The sequence below is a fragment of the Olea europaea genome, unplaced genomic scaffold (genome assembly GCF_002742605.1).
Source record: "Olea europaea var. sylvestris unplaced genomic scaffold, O_europaea_v1 scaffold798, whole genome shotgun sequence".
NCBI classification, from domain to species: Eukaryota; Viridiplantae; Streptophyta; class Magnoliopsida; order Lamiales; family Oleaceae; genus Olea; species Olea europaea.
The window spans coordinates 51,519-72,155 of record NW_019266413.1 but is presented as its reverse complement, the minus strand read 5'-3'; positions in this window follow the sequence as shown (position 1 = coordinate 72,155).

Genomic DNA, 20,637 nt, shown 5'->3' with positions numbered 1-20,637 from the left:
CATCGCACGAATTAAAATATATTTTAATTAAGGCTTTACAAATTTCCAACGTAAACATCATATTTGCATGAATTTAATATATTTTGTCTACCATGGGAGTTGACCCTAAGTACAATATGTAATTTTGGTTAGGTAAGTTACAGGTTTATTGACATCAATCATTAATTTCCAGGGCAAATTTTATAATTAACATTTCATTATGCAATAATTAAAGGAATTATCCAACTAAATTTCAGCCAATTACTTGAAATCTTATGCTACATGATCTCATATTTTTTAAAATTTCTACCTTGTTTATTTGTCTTGTTTATTTTTTCTAAGTGCAACATGGTCTCTGCTGTCTGTTTGAGAATTTTTTAGAATTTAGATCAAATTGGATTTAATTGAATAACAAAAATTAGATTATGTGGAAAAGAGTTGACCTACAACCGATAGAGGCCACGATAATCAGTTGACTAGTGTCTTAAAATACGTCTTTATTAGTTTCTAATGTCAGTTAAGATTTTATATATATTTATATATAAGGAAATGATCTAATGGGCACTGGTGTTTAGTTTATGTTAAATATCGATGACATGACACACCATTTGATTGGTGAATAAGTTAATGATAGGTTTTATGAATTTAATGATTTACCAATTAATTATTGTAACATGTGATCGGAATATTATAAATGATCACTTTAAAAATACTATCGGTGACTGCCCCAGTTATTACCATTGAAGATTTTGACAGAAATCAATATATTTCGGTGATTGAGATGGAATTATCATAAAGGAAATCGTCAATGAGTACTGACATACCTTCATTAACTATTGTCAAAGAGAATATCGATGATCTTTTTTGGCTAAAAAGAATGGTGTTTTGGATAGTGATTATCGACGTGATACTATTGACAAATTTTTTTTTTCTATTTTCTATAATTTATTGACGGAAAAATTCAAATGTCTTTTTATTTTTCATTATACTGTTCCCAAATGAATAAGTTATCTTTTCAGGAAAAAAAAAATCTAGGCAGACTTTACTTTAGTATTTTTATTATTATTATTTTTTAATTTTATTACTTCATCTATTGATGATTTTTTGCGAATAATTTAAATTTATAAATTATTTGAGTCGCAAATAGGTTTTGCTTAAAGAGGACCGCAGAATATTTTTTGACTTTTGTTTTGTTGATTTTGCTACAAGATATTTAGATTGTTTCTTCATATATTTTTTTTCTAATTAATCTAGGTATTGTTACGCCCCCATCTGAAACACTTCGAAAATTCCACAACCACGTCTTACGAGGCGTGCAACATCCATCCGAAGTGGTTCTGAAGTGGAGCCACCATCTACTAACACACCGCAAGACACAGACAATCTACCGAACTGACCGAGCGCCCTCGCCCTTGAAGCCGGAGCGCTGTTCAAGTCGAAGTTTCTCTGCTAGAGGATCCGTCGCCAATTTCAGAAAGAGATCTATGTCAAGATCCTTTTTGCCCCCAAGATTCAATTGATTTGACGTCTCCATGAGCCTAGTTGATATGATGTATCAACTTTATGTCAACTCAACTCGGGATAAGTAATTACCCGTCCACTCTATAGTGCGGCTGATTGCCGCCTATGAGTAGACGCCTCACACCGTCAGATGCATACACGTGTTCCACATCCAACGGATGTCCTCACCTATAAATATCCAAGATTTGGCAAGAGGCAAAAGTAATGAAACTCTTACAACATAACTTTCCATAACAAGCAAATACATATTCTCCTCCTCTTTATTTAGCACAACCCTGGTATTGTTCCGACCACCTGAAATTAACTTGACCGTCGGAGTGTATGCGGCCGCCGCCACCCCCGTTGGTTTTGTCCGTGTGCATCTGACCGTGCGCTGACTGTGTGCAGGGAGGAATACGTGGAGTAGCTATCGATTGGCCAAGTGAAGGGTCTAATTTGCGAGGTCAACAGATTGGTGCCGTCTGTGGGAAACTCTTCCCATCCAAAGTTCTGCATTCTTCACCGGAGAAACCACCGGAAGACCAGTGACTTATCCTAAAAAGGGCACGTTCTTGAATAAGAACAAAGTCGAGTTATAATCCGAGTTCTTATCACCCTTGAAAAAGGAAATAAAATGAGTTACAGCCATGAAGACGAGAATCGTATGAGAGAGGCCTCTGAAGAAGAGGTGCTCCGTAACAATGTTACCCACTAAAGACCCCATCACCGGTGTCGCCGAGGTGAAAGAACAGCTATGCTCACCGAAGGAATGACTCAAATAGTTGCGGGCATGAGAGACATCGTAGCCCAGATTATGGCGATGCATGAACTTCTCATGCGAGCCCGAGGTCACCAGAGCTCTCAAATGCCCCAGGAATCATATCCAGTTCAGGAAGCCTCGGCATCCCGTTCCCGAGGCCATTTGAGCCAGCACAGAGAGCGCCCCCTCGAAAGAGGAGTGGGTGCTGAAGCCACATCCTATGTATAAGGGAGCCAGCCAGTAGAACCACAATTGGGGGACAATTTCCATCAGAAATATGAAGCACAAAGGTCAGTCAGCGTCTTCAACTGAATAGGGCAGGACCCTAGTAATAGGGTCCACTCAGTGCGAAGATCATCTCGGCAAGAGCAGAAGCAAGAACAAGCACCTCCCCCTCCTAGAAATAGGAAGGAGAGAAGGGGCTTAGTCGATTGGGAGAGTCGAGGAGAAGCACCACCCCCTCCCCAGAACATTCAAGATGATGAAGGGTTAGGTAGGTCTTATCGATCCTATGAAATTGATGATGATGATGATAACATCCATTTCTCAAGGGAAATCCGAAGTTTCCCAATGTCTGCGAATTGCATGCCCCCTAAGATCCCCAACTATGAAGGAAAGGGGGATTCGGAGAAGCACCTCACCAAGTATATGACACAGATGAGCCTCAGGGGAGCCTCGTCTGCTTTGAAGTGCAGAGCCTTCTACTTAACTTTAAGTGGAGCTATTGAAGTATGGTACATCAGACTTCCCTTCTTGAGCATTAGGAGTTGGTCGGATCTGAAGAATGCATTTTTGAACCAGTACCTCTCACGCAGAGAATGAGAGGCCCCGGTGCAACACCTGCAAGATATGAGGCAGTCCCTTGGAGAGACGCTGAAAAGCTATCTCGCCAAATTCACAGACAAAATCACGTATTACGAGCAAGTCATTGACAAAGAAGCCCTTTCAGCCTTGAAGGGTGGCCTCAACATGAACACTTTGTTCTGGAGGGATGTGCGTAGCAAAAATCCTACCACTTATGACGAGCTGGTATAAATGATGAGAGTTGAGATAGTCAGTGAAGAGATGATTGATCACAGAAACCGTGCAGCGCAGGGACTCCCTCCGCCTCAGAGGCAGGTAGGTCGAGGACCCGCAGCACACCTTGTTACTCAGCAATGGACTCAAGCAGGTCATACAATAGCTCCCACCTCTGGACAGGCACTGGCTTCTGCCATGCTAAATGCAGTCCCAATGTTGGCCTACGAGAATCTCCCTGGCAAAGTAGGGCTAGAAGAAGAAAAAGCGATCAAACAGGCCCTTGGAAGGGGCAAGGTTTTGCACTTTCCACCAACTCTATGGGCATGACACCAGTGAATGCAGAGATGCTAATCGATGGCCGGATCGAAGCGACCCACATTCCTCCAGGAGGAACGAATATCCTTGTAAATCCACCTCCTCGAACAGGGAAGGAAGAAGGCCTAGAGAGCGATCGTCCTGGGGAAGAGAATCAAGAGACCGAGGAGGGTCCAGACAGAGAGATCCAGCCCCATTTTCAGGAGGCCAAACCATCAGGGAGATCGACATGATCATTGGGGGACCACACATCGGTGGCAACACCTAGAACGCCCAAAGGAATTACACAAGGGAAGCCAAGGACCCGTCAATGCTTACCTACATTGTCAACGAGTCCCAAGTGGCCAATAGAATGGCCCCAATCACCTTCTCCCAAGAAGATGCTGAAGGAGTTCACCACCCCCATTGTGATGCATTAGTTGTGATAGCTGTAGTGGAAAAAAAGGGGCTTAAACGCATGCTCTTCTACAAGGGCAGTTCAGTGAATATTCTATTCGGTTCCACTTTCGACAAAATACAAATTGAACATGGGTTGATCCCCATGACCGATCCAATGTTCGGATTTACTGGAGATAGCATCGTCCCACGAGGGCGGATAACTCTGTCCGTCAAGATGGGTTCAGCTCCTCTAGTGGCCCAACACTTCCTGAAATTCTTGGTGGTCGACCACAGATCGGCCTACCATGGAGTATTAGGAAGACCTGCCTTGAAAGATCTTTGGGCTGTCGCCTCTATCCACTACTTGTGTATGAAATTTCCAACTGAACAAGGGATTGCAACGGTACGAGGTGACTAGATAGGCTCCAGGGTGTGTTACTTAAACTCTCTGCGAAAATCGGAGCCCCGAACTGTTAACGTGATCATAACTGAAATTGCCAGTGAGCCCAATTTAGACGTGGAAATGATCAACGCCCCTGAACAAGGGCATACCTTCGAACAAGAGGAAGACGTCGACATGGAAGAGGCCCCTGAAGAAGGGCACCCTCTTGATGAATCAGACCCCCGGATCATTCACTCCAGGCCAAATGCGACCCCAATGGAAGAACTTAAAACCTTCTTCGCCAACCCAGAGGACCCCAGTCAGGTCCTGCGAATAGGAAAGGCACTGTCCCCTGAAGCAAAAGAAGAAATGGTGAACTTCTTGAAAATGAACTTGGATGTCTTCGCTTGGAAGCATGAAGACATGGTGGGAATAGATCCAAGGATCAGTTGCCATAATCTTAACATTAACTCCTCTTGTGCCCCCACATAGGCAGAAAAGGCGTGCTCTCAACCCGGAGTGATACGAGGCACTCAAAGACGAAGTAGACAAACTTAGCTGCAGCGCTTCATCAGAGAAGCCATCTACCCGAAGTGGATATCCAACCTGGTCTTGGTGAAGAAGCCCAGCAGAAAGTGGAGGGTATGATTAGACTTCACCAACTTAAATAAGGCATGCCCTAAAGACAACTTCCCACTTCTAAGAATAGACCAACTTGTGGATTCTACCACCGGACATGAACTCTTGAGTTTCATAGATGCATAATCAGGGTATAACTAGATACCCATGTTCCGACCTAATGGGGAGGCTACGTCACTCATCACAGACAGGGGATTGTACTGCTACAAAGTCATGCCCTTCGAATTGAAAAATGCTGGAGTTACATATCAGAGGCTGGTCAACATGATGTTTGCCGACCTCATTGGCAAAACCATGGAGGTCTACATGGACGACATGCTAGTCAAAAGCCTTCAGACCAGCGAACACGTAAGTCACCTTGACCAAACCTTTCAGATACTTAGAAAATATAAAATGAAGTTGAACCCCCTCAAGTGCACCTTTGGAGTAGCTTCGGGTTAGTTTTTGGGATACATTGTAAACCAAAGAGGGATCGAAGTGAACCCAGTGAAGATAATTTTCTTACTTGAAATGAGGTCACCTCAGAAACCAAAGGAGGTCCAAAGCCTCAATGGTCGGATAGCAGCACTCAGTCGCTTCATCTCCAGAGCCACAGATAAAAGCTTGCCCTTCTTTAATGTGCTGAAGCAAGGAAAGAAGTTCCAATAGACTTCTGAATGCGAAGCAGCCTTCCAAGCGCTGAAGAAGCATTTGGGAGAAGCACCCCTATTGTCAAAACCTCAACCAGAAGAGCCACCACTACTTGGCGGTTTCGGACGAGGCGATCAGAGCTGTCCTAGTCAGAGAAGAAAACGAGCACCAGTTACCGGTATACTATGTTAGCAAAGCACTTCTCCCAGCTAAAACACGCTACCCAGACATGGAGAAATTGACACTCGCTCTCATCATAGCCTCAAGGAAACTGAGGCCATACTTCCAAGCCTACTCAATTGAAGTTCTCACCAACTTCCCATTAAAGCAAGTGCTGCAAAGAACGGACGCATCAGAATGCCTGCTAAAATGGGTGATCGAGCTTAGTGAGTTCGACATACTGTTCCGACCTCGACATGCCATTAAGGGCCAGGCCCTTGCAGATTTTGTGGCTAAGTTTGCCAAAGCCCCAGAAATGGAGGTAACGATGGAACCAGCCAAGCCCCCAACGTGGAAATTGTTCGTAGATGGATCCTCAAGAGAGGTAGGCTCCAGGGCAGGGATCGTCTTAGAGAGCCCCGAAGGCCACAAGCTAAATTACGCAATAAGGTTTGGCTTCAAAGCCTCGAACAACGCTATCGAATACGAGGCCCTTCTAGCAGGCCTTAGACTGGCAAGAGAAATGCAGATCAGAAGGCTCTTAGTAAGCAACGATTCTCAGCTAGTAGTGAGTTAGGTCAATGGAAATTTCGCAGCCAAAGACAGTAGCATGGTTGCATACTTGAAATTGCTTCTGGACCTAGTTCCTTACTTTGAAAGGTTTGAGCTGATTCAAGTCCCACACCTAGAGAATACTCATGCAGACGCCTTTTCAAAACTGGCCAGCAATAAGGATTCAGAGCTACTAAAGATTGTACTCATTGAGCACTTATCGAAGCCCTCTATTTCCAGAGGCAAAGAGGTGCTATGGATAGAAGGCACCCCGTATGGATGCAGCCCATCATTGCCTACCTTAAGGACCAATCACTACCATCTTCCAGAAGCGAGGCGAGGAAGTTAAAAGGGAGGGTTGCACACTTCATCCTACAAGAAGATGTCCCCTACAAAAGAGGCTTCACCTCACCACTTCTCCGATATGCAGGAGGCGAAGAAGCTATGTATATACTCAGAGAAATCCATGAGGGAATTTGCGGGAATCACTCCGAAGGAACTGCTCTGGCACACAAAGTACTCCGACAAGGCTACTTTTGGCCGACCCTGAAAATGGATGCTTGCCAATTTGTCCAGAAATTGGACAAGTGCCAACACTTCTCAAATATTTAAAAGCAGCCTTCTTAGAGCCTCTCTGTAGTGACCAGCCCTTGGCTGTTTGCCAAATGGGGCATCGACTTCATTGGTCCACTCCCAAAAGAAAGAGGAAGCGCGACTTTTGTCATTGTCACCATCGACTATTTCACCAAGTAGGTCGAAGCTGAACCTCTTGCCAAGATCACCGAGGCAAATACTACAAAATTCGTCTGGAAGAACATCATCTGTAGGTTTGGCATTCCCCACTCCTTAGTATCTGACAACGAGAGACAGTTCGAACAACAAGAAAATGTAAAACTTATGTGACGAATTGGGCATAAAGAAAGATTTCTCGACGCCTCATCACCCACAAGAAAATAGGCAAGTTGAGGCGATAAACAAAACAATCAAGCATACCCTGAAAAGGAAGCTTGATACCTCGAAAGGGGCTTGGGTAGAAGAACTTCCCCACATCCTCTGGGCCATCAGAACAACTAGCCGAACTACAACCGAGGAGACACCCTTCTCCATGACCTATGGAGACAAGGCCATGAGCCCGATTGAAGTAGGAGTCTCATCGCACCACCGAGTACACTTCAATGAAATCAGTAACGATGAGGCTCAAATGAGGAAACTTCACCTCCTTGAAGAAAGAAGGGATGCCTCCCAGGTGAACTTAGCAAAGTATCATAGAAAGATGACCCGCTATTATAACTCCAGGGTCAGAAATCGGACTCTTCGTCTGGGGGACCTCGTCCTTAGAAGGGTCTTTCAATCATCAAAGCCAACCGGGTCGGGAGTGCTAGGACCGAACTGGGAGGGTCCTTACCGCATCCACAGGGAATACCGACCTGCCACTTTTGAAATTGAAGACATGGCAAGGAAAGTACTGCCTCATCAATGGAAAATCGAACGTTTGAGAAAGTACTATCAATAATAAGCTTGTGTTCCGATCTGATCTTAATGATGTCCAGTTAACATGTCATGATCCAATCTCATTTGTAACTTCCCTATCTTACTAAGTGCTAAAAATTCCTAAGTGAAGAGTGATGTAATTCCTCTTAAGTAATGATACTTCAGTTGTTTGTCACATCGTTTAGTAAATTGTTACCTCAGTTCTTCAATATGTTAATTGATCCGATCTTCTGTTATTAATTGGTTATTGATAATAGGTGCTTAAGTGGTTGTCATTCATATACTTAAGTGTAAATAACTCAACACAATGAAAAAACAGAAGCGACAATACTTGTACAGAATTTTTTTTTATTCATATTGAGAATTGAATTACAGAAGAGGCCGAAGCCATTACAAAAATATATTAGCCCAACTCTACTGGGGCATCTGCAGCCCCGACCTCTACAGCTCCTCTCCCAGGGGCCTCTGGAGCATCCTTGGCAAGCCTATCAGGTCGACCTCCAGTAGGCCCACCAAACTCTACCTCAATCGAAGATATGTCCAGAGTAGGATGGACCTCTTTCAGCTGACCTAATGTCCCTTGGGTACTCCAAGAAGCCCAGAAGTTGGCGAAGTCATCGTACAGGGGGTGCTCTTCAAAGTGGTCGATAAAGTTCTATATAGCCACCTCCCCTGCCGACTTGAGCTCCTCCTTCAAAAAGGTAATTTCTTTGGCCTGGGTATCCGCTCTCTACCTCAGCTCCGTCTTTTCTTTATTGGAGGCCTCCAGAGCCTCCGTAGCGAGCCAGTGGTGCTCATTTGCATGATCAACTCTTCATGTCATAGCAGCCACCTGACACTCCACTTCATAGAGCTCCTTCTTCAGCCGCTCTATTTCCTCCTTCGCAACCCCCAGTAGGGCCTCAGCCTCATTCCTTCCCTTCCCTTCCTCCTCGGCCTTAGCCCGAGCCCCCTCACTTCATCACCATAATGCATCGCCTCCTCAAGGTGCTTCGCGAGGTCCTCTCTCTTTGCATTGAGGTCTTTTACCAAGCCCTGAGTTGGATGCTAGTGCTTAAGGTCCGGCCACACAAGTACTGTTGGCCACAACCAGTTCCTCGACAGTGTAGGAGGTGGTGTGATCTCTCCATTCCTTAGTCCAATATCTATTGTAGACCACCGCCACCGCAGCTGCCTCTGGAGAAAAAGCCTCCAAAACTTTCTTCACTAGCTCCTCAGAATTGACGCCCAAGAAGTCCACCTCTTTCGAGGGACGGGCCAATTTCTTTTTTTGCTGCCCCGACGCTTGAGCAATGGGCACAGCGACGACTGGCGATGTGGCGGGGGCTGGAGAAGCCTTGAAAGACGCAGGCCTCTTCTCTAGGATAACCACCCCGATTGGAATAGTCTTTTGCCTCAAAGCCGAAAGTGGCCTTGCCACAGTTGGGCGCTTTGAGGGAACGGCAGGCTTCTTCCCTTTCCGCAGCAGATTGGCATTTGGGTCTTCCTCCACCTCCTCCTCGGTGGGGACTGGAGCCTCTTACTGGCCTCCACCAGATCCTCCATCTGCTTTTTGTATGTAGACAAGGAGGTCTTCAAGGCTTTTGCCTTGGCCATCATCCTTTGGATGGTCTTGAAATCTGGCCTCAGAGGCAGCTTCATATTAAAATTATCTGCAATGGGACATGCAAATTAGTACAAGTGTAAAGAGGTTGGAAAATATTGACAAAATTCGCTTCGAGACATTTACCTTGAGAAGCCATCAAATCATGCATCACGAAGTGGACATTTTTCCTTATCAACTGGTGGTACGACCTCTTTTTCGAAGGCAGCTGATAAATAATGCAGATAATGTCGAAGTCGTCGGTGGAAAGCTCACACCAAGGAAGAGAACCTTCAAAAACAAACAGAACGGCTAAGTACTGAACTGAGGAAAAATAAACAAGATACAGAGCCACAGAACTCACTAAGTGTTGAATACTTTGTGGGGATCGTAAGAGGTGCCAGGGGGTCCCCCTCCATCGTGTCCTTTCTCCCGACAGCCCAGCACCACGAGCTCTTCCACTCCTTGATGGAGCTCGACAAATCGAGCACGAATGGAGTGTTGGAACCCTATGAGGTCAAGTAGTACCAGCCCCTAGTCTTATCTCTCCTAGCCGCTACCTTAGGGATGTAGAGGGTCTGGAATACAGAAAAAGACATCTCCACACCGAACGACGCTTCCTTCCACAACATCCAAGAGCCCACCATTTGGCTCTAGGAGTTCCGATTCAGTTGGGTAGGAGCTAGGCCGTATGACCTAAGCACCATACGGAAGAATGGGTGGATTGGGAGCCTAAGGCCAGCCCTAAGGATCGCCTCTCTTATTGCCATGCACCCCGGCCTAGGATAGCAGGCCCGCTCGTCAGGTTCTGGTAGGATCAGATCTACGCTATCTGAAATTCTATACTTAGCCCTAAGTCTTTCCAGGCCGGCACCCTTTAGCTGAGAAGGGTAATCCGACGCCCCCTAATGCACAGATGTGATAGCTGGGCTATATGGCCTCTTCCATATATTCTCTCCCTAAAAATTACCTCGGCCATCTCAGAGGAGGTCGCCAAAATGGGCTCATCCACCTTCACTAGTTCCAACCCCGTACCCGAACTACCACTATCCTCAGAAGCCGTTTTCAAAAATGAAAAGTTTCAAATACTCACTGAAACTTTTGAAAAATGGAATGTCCAGCAGCCGTAAACGGTTGAGAAGCAACGTGAGTCACCGAAAACTAGGATTTCTCGCCAGAAGTTGCTTGAAGATCATCGAAAAACACAAATATTTTGAGAGTGTATGGGGATTTCGATTTCGAAAAAGTGAAAAGCTCCAAAATCCCTCAAGTTCGCCTTTTATAGAGCGTCCCAGCTCATCCACACCGTTGATTTCAAATGCAATCAATCTAGACCATCCGTCGCACCATCAATCTAGGCCATTGAAACGAAACGCCAGATTAGATCTACATCTAAGATCTAGCTGTGACCTTCACGCTCATGCAAAACGCGTTGCCTCGATCACCATCAGCAGTCTGCAATAACTGGCCGCAGCAGCCTTTTCTGGGAATGGGCATCGTCCCCAACTGTCGACTTGGAAATACGCAATAGCTATCTAATCATTTAAAGTCAGAGATGCCCACCTCAGATCGATCTCTTCACAGAGCTTTACAAAGTTTAGACACATCTGATGCGGAGCACCCCTGTGGGTCATCGCCTCGGAAGCTGCGTTCCCTCCTAAGTTTTATAAAGCTTTAGCCATCTCCCAACGCGTCGTCCCCTGTGGGTCAACATACCGGTGGCAGATGAACTCTTCACACTGCTTTATAAAGCTTAGACGCATCTGATACGAAACCCCCTATGGGTCATCGCTTCAGAAGCTACGTTCCCTCCTAAGCTTTACAAAGCTTTAGCCATCTCCCAATGCGTCGTCCCCCTGTGGGTCAACGCACCAGTGGCAGATGAGCTCTTTACGCAACTTTACAAAGTTTAGACGTATCTGATGCGGAACCCCCTGTGGGTCATCACCTCAAAAGCTGCGTTCCCTCCTAAGCTTTACAAAGCTTTAGCCATCTCCCAATGCGTCGTCCCCTATGGGTCAACGCACCAATAGCAGATGAGCTCTTCACACAGCTTTACAAAGTTTAGACGCATCTGATGCGGGGCCCCCCTGTGGGTCATCACCTCGGAAGCTGCGTTCCCTCCTAAGCTTTACAAAGCTTTAGCCATCTCCTAACGCGTCATCCCTTGTGGGTCCACGCACCAGTAGATGAGTTATTCACACAGCTTTACAAAGCTTAGATGCATCTGATGCGGATCCCCCATGTGGGTCATCGCCTCGGAGCTGTTTTCCCTCCTAAGCTTTACAAAGCTTTAGCTATCTCCCAGCGCGTCGTCCAGTTGGCAGCACATCGGCCTCGGATAAGTTTTCCCCTTACTCAGTAATAAATCTTTAGCGCATCTGCCTATGGTCAACGCTTCGGTGAACATAGAAAAACGACCCATAAGCCCTCACAAATCACAGTCCCTATCTAAAGGTGGACATACCTAATCGGGAAAACAAATCCACCCTTGATATAAATATTCATACCTGAACTTGGGGGTACCACTGTTACGCCCCCATCTGAAACACTTCGAAAATTCCACAACCACGTCTTATGAGGCGTACGACATCCATCCGAAGTGGAGCCACCATCTGCTAACACATCACAAGACACGAACAATCTACTGAACTGATTGAGGTGCCCTCGCCCCTGAAGCCGGAGCGCTGTTCAAGCCGAAGTTTCTCTGCTAGAGGATCCGTCGTCAATTTCAGAAAGAGATCTATGTCAAGATCCTTTCTGCCCTCTAGATTCAATTGATTTGACGTCTCCATGAGCCTAGTTGATGTGACGTATAAAATTTATGTCAACTCAACTCGGGAGAAGTAATTAACCACCCACTCTATAGACGCTGCTGATTGACGCCTATGAGCAGACGCCTCAAACTGTCAGATGCATACACGTATCCCACATCCAACGGATCTCCTCACCTATAAATACCCAAGGTTTGGCAAGAGGCAAAGGTAATGAAACTCTTACAACATAGCTTTCCATAACAAGCAAATACATATTCTCCTCCCCTTTATTTAGCACAACCTTGGTATTGTTCCGACCACCTGAGGCTAACTTGACCGTCGGAGTGTATGCGGTCGCCACCACCTCCGTTGGTTCTGATCGTGTGCATTTGATTGTGCGTTGACTGCGCGCAGGGAGGAATATGTAGAGTAGCTATCAGTTGGTCACGTTGTAATGCCCCGACCCCTAGTGGACCGGAACGGTACTTACTTTACTTAGCTTAACTGGTGGTTTAGTAACAAGTGTATACGTTTTAGCAGAAGCTTACATCTTCGAATAATAATTTAAATAACAAAACTTCAAATACTTTAAACAAAAACACTGAATCATTTTTCAAGACAACAAAATGTAATTTATTTGAAAAAAAAAAACTTGTTCTCGCATTCTGCGTTATTCAAAACTTTAAAGAAATAACATTGAAAAACATTTCATAAAATTAAATCCAAATCAATTATTCACCGAATTTTCATGGGCTCGTTGCATCAATCTCCATTTTCTCCTCCATCCATGCCCAAGATAGAATTCCTTCAATCTGTAGAGATGAAATTAAAGCCGTGAGTTGAAAAACTCAATAGGTGTCATAGTTGTATTCATGATCAAACTATACATTTCAAAACATTAACTTTATAACTTTTCATACATGTCGTACCCAGAGGCACCATTTGACATGAAGGGGTATGCAATACCCGAGGGCACCATTTGACATACGAACATTTCTTCAACATAGAGGGGTATGCCGTACCGAAGTACCATTTGACGTACAACCATTAACATAGAGGGATATGTCGTACCGGAGTACTATTTGACATACAAACATTAACATGAATCGAAACTTATAACTTAACACGATTAAACTCATTGCACCTCTACCTACTTTGATTGATACTTTTGAAACTTTGAAAACTTGGATTGAAAACGTCGATGAAACTTGGACGTTGAAAGAAATGCACTACTTGGATGTTTGAAAACCGTAGAGAATTGATACTTGAAAACACTTTTTAAACTTCTAGAAAAAATAGTTTTCCTTTCTCTCTTTTTCTCTCTTGGAAACTCTTTCTTTAGTATGTAAAAGCTCTTACTTTTGGTGTGAGAAAAAATGAGTGAAATGAAGTCTCTATTTATAGGTAAATATCCCATAACTTAAAGGCAAATGAAGGGTCAAATTTCATTTAAGAGAGAAAACATGGGTGTCATTTAAGTTTGAGGTTAAATGGTTTAATTTAGTGGGATTTTTATTACCAAAAACGTGGGTGGCCCTTTGAGAAAATAATTGATGAAAATAAATATTTAAATTTTAGAGAAAAACGAGAATTTTCATTTCAGGCAGTTTCGGTCGACCGGTTGTAGTCCGGTTGACACTACACAGCTTTCAGTGTATCTATCAAAATTTCTTCTCCCGATATCCGATTGAGGTAATTCAAAGTGCGTTGGAAAGCTAACTCGAAGAGCTACAACTTTTATTTAGATATCATTTTCCAAATCGAGTTTTTCCTATGTCGAAAATAGGTCTCAAATGAGACTAAAAATCTAAAGTATACTTTAGTTATCCAATATTCATGTCTTAGTGCTACTAAGGTGTCTAGAAATATTTGGGGTTCTACATCCCCCACACCTTAATTAAAATTTTGTCCTCGAAATTTACCTTATGATTGGACGAATAGTGTTGGATACTTGTCTTTGGCTCCTTCTTCTTTTTTCCAAGTGGCTTCTTCTACGCTGTGATAATTCCACTGTATCTTAACCAACTGAATCTCTTTATTCCTTAGTTTATGCACTTTTCGATCCAATATCTTGATCGGTAGTTCCTCGTACGACAAATCTTTCTGTACCTCCAAGGTTTGATAACTCACTATAAGATTAGGATCATGTACATACTTCTTTATCATCGATATATGGAACACATTGTGCACTGCCGATAATTCAGGTGGCAAAGCTAGTCGGTAAGCCACATTTCCGACTCTATCAAGTATCTCGAAAGGTCCGATATACCGTGGTCGTAGCTTGCCTTTCTTTCCAAATCTAAGTACACCTTTCATCGGTGCTACTTTCAGAAACATTTTATCCCCAACTTGGAATTCTAAACCCTTCCTCCTTGTATCTGCATAACTCTTTTGTCGATCCTGTGCTGCCTTTATTCTTGCATGGATCTTATCGATTACCTCGACCGTCCTTTCAACCATTTCTGGTCCCAAAACTCTCTTCTCTCCGACTTCATCCCAATGAACAGGGGATCTACATCTTCTACCATAGAGAGCTTTGTATGGTGCCATTCCAATAGTTGTTTGGAAACTGTTATTATAAGCGAACTCTACTAGAGGTAAGTATGATTCCCAATTACCTCCTAGATCCAAAACACATATTCTCAGTATGTCTTCCAAAGTTTGGATGGTCCTTTCAGACTGACCATCGGACTGAGGGTGATATGCTGTACTAAAGTTTAGTTTCGTTCCCATAGCTCCTTGTAGACTTTTCCAAAATTTGGACGTGAACCTTGGGTCTCTGTCAGACACAATGGATACAAGTACACCGTGTAATCTCACAACCTCTCTAATGTACAACTGTCCCAATTGGTCTAAACTGAATGTCATTTTCACTGGAAGAAAATGAGCTGACTTCGTTAGTCGATCCACTACTACCCATATAGCATTATTTCCTCTTGTTAACTTCGGGAATCCAACCACAAAGTCCATCGTGATATTTTCCCATTTCCATTCAGGTATATCTAGTGGATTTAACAATCCAGCTGGTTTTTGGTATTCTACCTTAACCTGTTGACATACCATGCACTTCTGCACGTACAGCCCTACACTTCTTTTCATATTTCTCCACCAAAATATATCTCGAAGATATCGATACATTCTCGTACCACCGGGATGTGTAGTGTACGGGGTGGAATGAGCTTCTTTTAATATCTCATTTCTCCAGGCTTCATTCTTAGGCACCCAAATTTTTCCTCTAAATATCAGTGTCTGATCCTCGGCTACTCTAAAGTACTTTTTCTTATCGGTACCAACTTCACTCTTAATCTTCTGCAAAAATGAGTCTTTATTTTGTGTTTCTATAATTCAATCTCTAAGAGTAGGTCGAATTATTAAAGTTGCTAGACGAGCAGTGACTTGTCCTGGTGTGGCAACCACTTCGATCTACAACTTTTCCAAGTCCTTGACTAACTCCACTTGAGAGGTGGGTAGTGACGTCAATTGTCCCATTGATTTTCTACTTAGAGCGTCGGCCACAACATTAGCCTTACCCGGATGGTAGTGAATAGTGCAGTCATAATCGTTCACCAATTCCAACCATTGTCTTTGTCGCATATTCAATTCCTTCTGTGTGAAGAAATACTTGAGACTTTTGTGATTTGTGTAGATATCACACTTCCGTCCATACAAAGTAGTGTCGCCATATCTTCAAAGCGTGTACTATCGCTGCAAGTTCTAAATCATGCGTCGGGTAGTTCTGCTCATGTTTCTTCAATTGTCTTGAAGCATAGGCTATCACTTTTCCATTCTACATTAGTACACATCCCAATCCTCACTTGGATGCGTCGCTGTATATAACAAACCCTTCCGTACCTTCAGGTATTGTTAATGCAGGTGCTGATATCAACTTCTGCTTAAGTTCTTGGAAACTTTGTTCGCATTTTTCCATCCATTGGAATTTTACTCCCTTCCTTGTAAGCTGCGTCATTGGTCTAGCTATTTTGGAGAATCCTTCTATGAATCTCCTATAATATCCAGCCAATCCTAGAAAACTCCGTACTTCGCCAGCATTTGTTGGTGCTTTCCAGTTGGTTATTGCTTCTACTTTTGCTGAATCTACTTTAATCCCTTGGGCAGTAACTACATGTCCAAGAAATTCAACCCGTTCAAGCCAAAACTCGCACTTCTTGAATTTGGCATACAACTTCTCCTTGCGTAATACCTCTAAGGCTATTCTCAAGTGCACTTCATGTTGCTCCTTACTCTTGGAGTATATCAGAATGTCATCGATGAAGACTATGATAAACTGATCCAAGTATTGATGGAACACTCGATTCATCAGGTCCATGAACACTGCTGGTGCATTGGTTAGCCCAAACAGTATCACCGTAAACTCGTAGTGTCCATATAGAGTTCTAAAAGCTATCTTAGGTATATCCTTTGTCTCTACTTTCAGTTGATGGTATCCCGATCGTAAGTCGATCTTGGAAAATACCTTAGCTCCTTTCAATTGATCTAACAGATCCTCGATCCTCGGGAGTGGGTACTTATTCTTGATGGTTAATCGATTTATCTCCCTATAATCGATGCACATCCTCATGCTTCCATCTTTCTTCTTTACAAACAACACCGGCGCACCCCATGGAGATACGCTTGGTCGTATGAAGCCCATATCTAGGAGTTCTTGCAACTGCTTCTTTAATTCTTGTAGTTCCTTTGGGGCCTTAGATATTGGTGCCACCCCGGGAATTAGGTCTATGGTGAATTCCACTTGTCTATCGGGTGGAATACCAGATAGATCTTCTGGAAACATATCTATGAATTCCCGTACTACTGGTACATCTTCAACCCTTATCGTCTCTTGTTTCCCTCCTGAGATACTTACTAGATATCATTGACATGTTTCTTTTCTTAACATCTTCTCAGCTTGTAAAGCCGATACTAGTCGAATAAGAGGTTTCGTCTTTATTCCAAGGAACGAAAATGGTTCCTCTCCTGGTTTCTGAAATGATACTTCCATTTCCTTATATCGGATGGTGGCGTAATTACAACCTAACCAATCCATGCCTAGTATTACATCAAAATCCTTCATTTATATCATGTATAGGTTCGCTTCCATTGGTTTTCCTCTGCATCCTGTTGAGTCAATGCAAAAACTTGTGCTTTCCCTTTCTGGTTCTGGTCAGTGTTATCATCCTTCTTCTGGGTATGTGTGGGACAATCCCTAATGATATGTCCTGGCTTGCCACATCGAAAACAGACATTTTTCCCTTGTAAGCACTCGCCACGATGTGTCCTTCCACACTTAGAACATGGCGCAATTAAATCTAATCCCTATAATTTCTACGGATCTTCTTTGGTGGAGCTTCATCTTCGGAGGAGTCTTCCGCCTCAGGTCCGGACTCTATGTCCATCTCAACCTGTGGCTCAAGCTCAGGATCATTCTCTAAATCATCCTCGGGTTCTTCTTCAGGATCTTCTTCCTCAGCCAAAGGTTCAGGCTCCTCATGGATTACATCATCCCACAAATCAATCAGGGTATGTCAATACTTCTCAAACTCGAACAGGTTTGGGTTGCTTTCTAACATTTCATCTCTAACCGTGACTCCCATATCTCCCCATTGAGGTGGGAGGGAGTGTGTGAGGTTATTTATGGCCTCGATATGCGTGATCTCCATTCCAGCATTAACCGCCGTCATGTATCTCTCATAGATGTCATTCACATGTTCGCTAAGCGGTCGGGTCGGATCAGTTACATAGTTTTCATAGGAATGAATAGCAATTCTACGGTTCAATGCTTCTCTATATGCTATAGCCGTTCTACGAGTCATATCTGTTGCATTTTCACATACATCATACTTTTTCTTTGCTTAAAGAAAACATGCAAATATTTAAACTTTCATATCATGCAATTCCCTTTAAGCCCTTAACTTTTGCCCAAGTCCATTACATATCTTTAAATAACACATCTCTAAATCGTATCAAAGCATCATAACATAAACATAATCATTAACTTTAAACATGAACATACCTGGGCCATAGGATGAGATTGATGGATGGATGCACGATGCCATGGAATACCTTAAATTTTTCATTTTCCTTTTGTTTTTAAAAAAACATACTTGGTCTACGAAACTGGCTAAACCTTGCTCTAATACCACGCTGTAACGCCTCGACCCCTAGTGGACCGAAATGCTACTTACTTTACTTAGCTTAACCGGTGGTTTAGTAACAAGTGTATACAATTTAGCGGAAACTTACATCTTCGGATAATAATTTAAATAACAATACTTCAAATACTTTAAACAAAAACACTGAATCATTTTTCAAAACAACAAAATGTAATTTATTTGAAAAAAAACATAACTTGTTCTTGCATTCTGCGTTATTCAAAACTTTAAAGAAATAACATTGGAAAATATTTCATAAAAATAAATCCAAATCACTTATTCACCGGATTTCCATGGGCTCGTTGCATCACTCTCCATCTTCTCCTCCATCCATGCCCGAGGTAGAATTCCTTCAATCTGTAGAGATGAGATTAAACCCGTGAGTTGAAAAACTCAATAGGTGTCATAGGTACATTCGTGATCAAGCTATACATTTCAAAACATTAACTTTATAACTTTTCATACATGCCGTACCCGGAGGCACCATTTGACATGAAGGGGTATGCCGTACCCAAGGGCACCATTTGACATACGAACATTTCTTCAACATAGAGGGATATACCGCACCGAAGTACCATTTGACATACAACCATTAACATAGAGGGATATGTCGTACCGGAGTACCATTTAACATACAAACATTAACATGAATCGAAACTTATAACCTAACACGATTAAACACATTGCACCTCTACCTACCTTGATTGAAGCTTTTGAAACTTTGAAAACTTGGATTAAAAACTTCGATGAAACTTGGACGTTGAAAGAAATGCACTCCTTAGATGTTTGAAAACCGTAGAGAATTGATGCTTGTAAACACTTTTTAAACTTCTAGAAAAAATAGTTTTCCTCCCTCTCTTTTTCTCTCTTGGAAACTCTTTCTTTAGTATATAAAAGCTCTTGCTTTTGGTGTGAGAAAAAATGAGTGAAATGAGATCTTTATTTATAGGTAAGTATCCCATAACTTAAAGCAAATGAAGGGTCAAATTTCATTTAAGAGAGAAAACATGGGTGCTATTTAAGTTTGAGGTTAAATACTTCAATTTAATAGGATTTTTATTGCCAAAAATGTGTTAGCCTTTTGAGAAAATAATTGATGAAAATAAATATTTAAATTCTAGAGAAAAACGAGAATTTTTATTTCACGCAGTTTCGGTCGACCGGTTGTAGTCCGGTTGACACTGCACAGCTTTCAGTGTTTCTATCATAATTTCTTCTCTCGATATGTCATTGAGGTAATTCAATATACGTTGGAAAGCTAACTCGAAGAGCTACAACTTTTATTTATATGTCATTTTCCAAATCGAATGTTTTCTATGTCGAAAATGGGTCTCAAATGAGACTAAAAATTTGAAGTATACTTTAGTCATCCAATATTCATGTCTTAGTGCCACTAAGGTGTCTAGAATTATTTGGGGTTCTACACACTTGGAGGGTCCAATTTGCGAAGTCAACACGTATCAAATTCTAAGATGTTTGAAATGTTAATCATTTTTTTTATTAATGTTTCTTTTATCGTTCTCTGTATCAAATAGAAGGATTAATGCAATAGAATGACAATCTTTAACTATGACGGTGCCATGATCCCTAGGGCATGGAGCTTGACTCATTAGCGATGACTGTGGACTCCAATAATAATGATATATAGTCATTCTGACCTTCTCAATCTCAAGTTAGGAATGTACGTAATTTTGGATGAAAATTATATATTAAAAAAAACTTATAGTTATGAATGTCCATGCCACCCTGCCCTACACTTGCTTTTATGATTAATAAAATGAATCTAGCCGTCTCGAAGACATGTAGAAAAATTCAAATGAATAGATATGTCACTTTTTTACACTCTCTAATTCAACATTTTGTCACCATAATTACCAATGAGTTAGTTCAATATATTGGCATGATTCATTAGAATTAACACCAAACATTATCATGCCAAAAAATCAATTAATATAAGTTTTATGATCTTAGAAATTTGAAAAGAACGAACCCTTTAACAATTTCACACTAAATTTTATTGTTCAAAGGAAGTAGGTGGGATTGTAATCGGCTTTTGATCAAAAAGCCCACAAGAGGCCAATGCAGCGTTCAAAAAGCACCAGCCAATTAATGGACAAACTGTAGTGGAATTTTTTGATGAAATATTGTATCTAAGTGCTAAGAAACACGTCGTTGACAAATTAAAACAAGATCAAATTTATATATTATATTTAATCATATTCTTTATTTATTTTATTCAATTGTTTTTTCAAATATTAAATTTTATAATCACTAATATAATTAAGGTTACAACAATAAAATGAGCACATACAAGATTTGCATCTACTTAGATCTAAGGTTTTGTT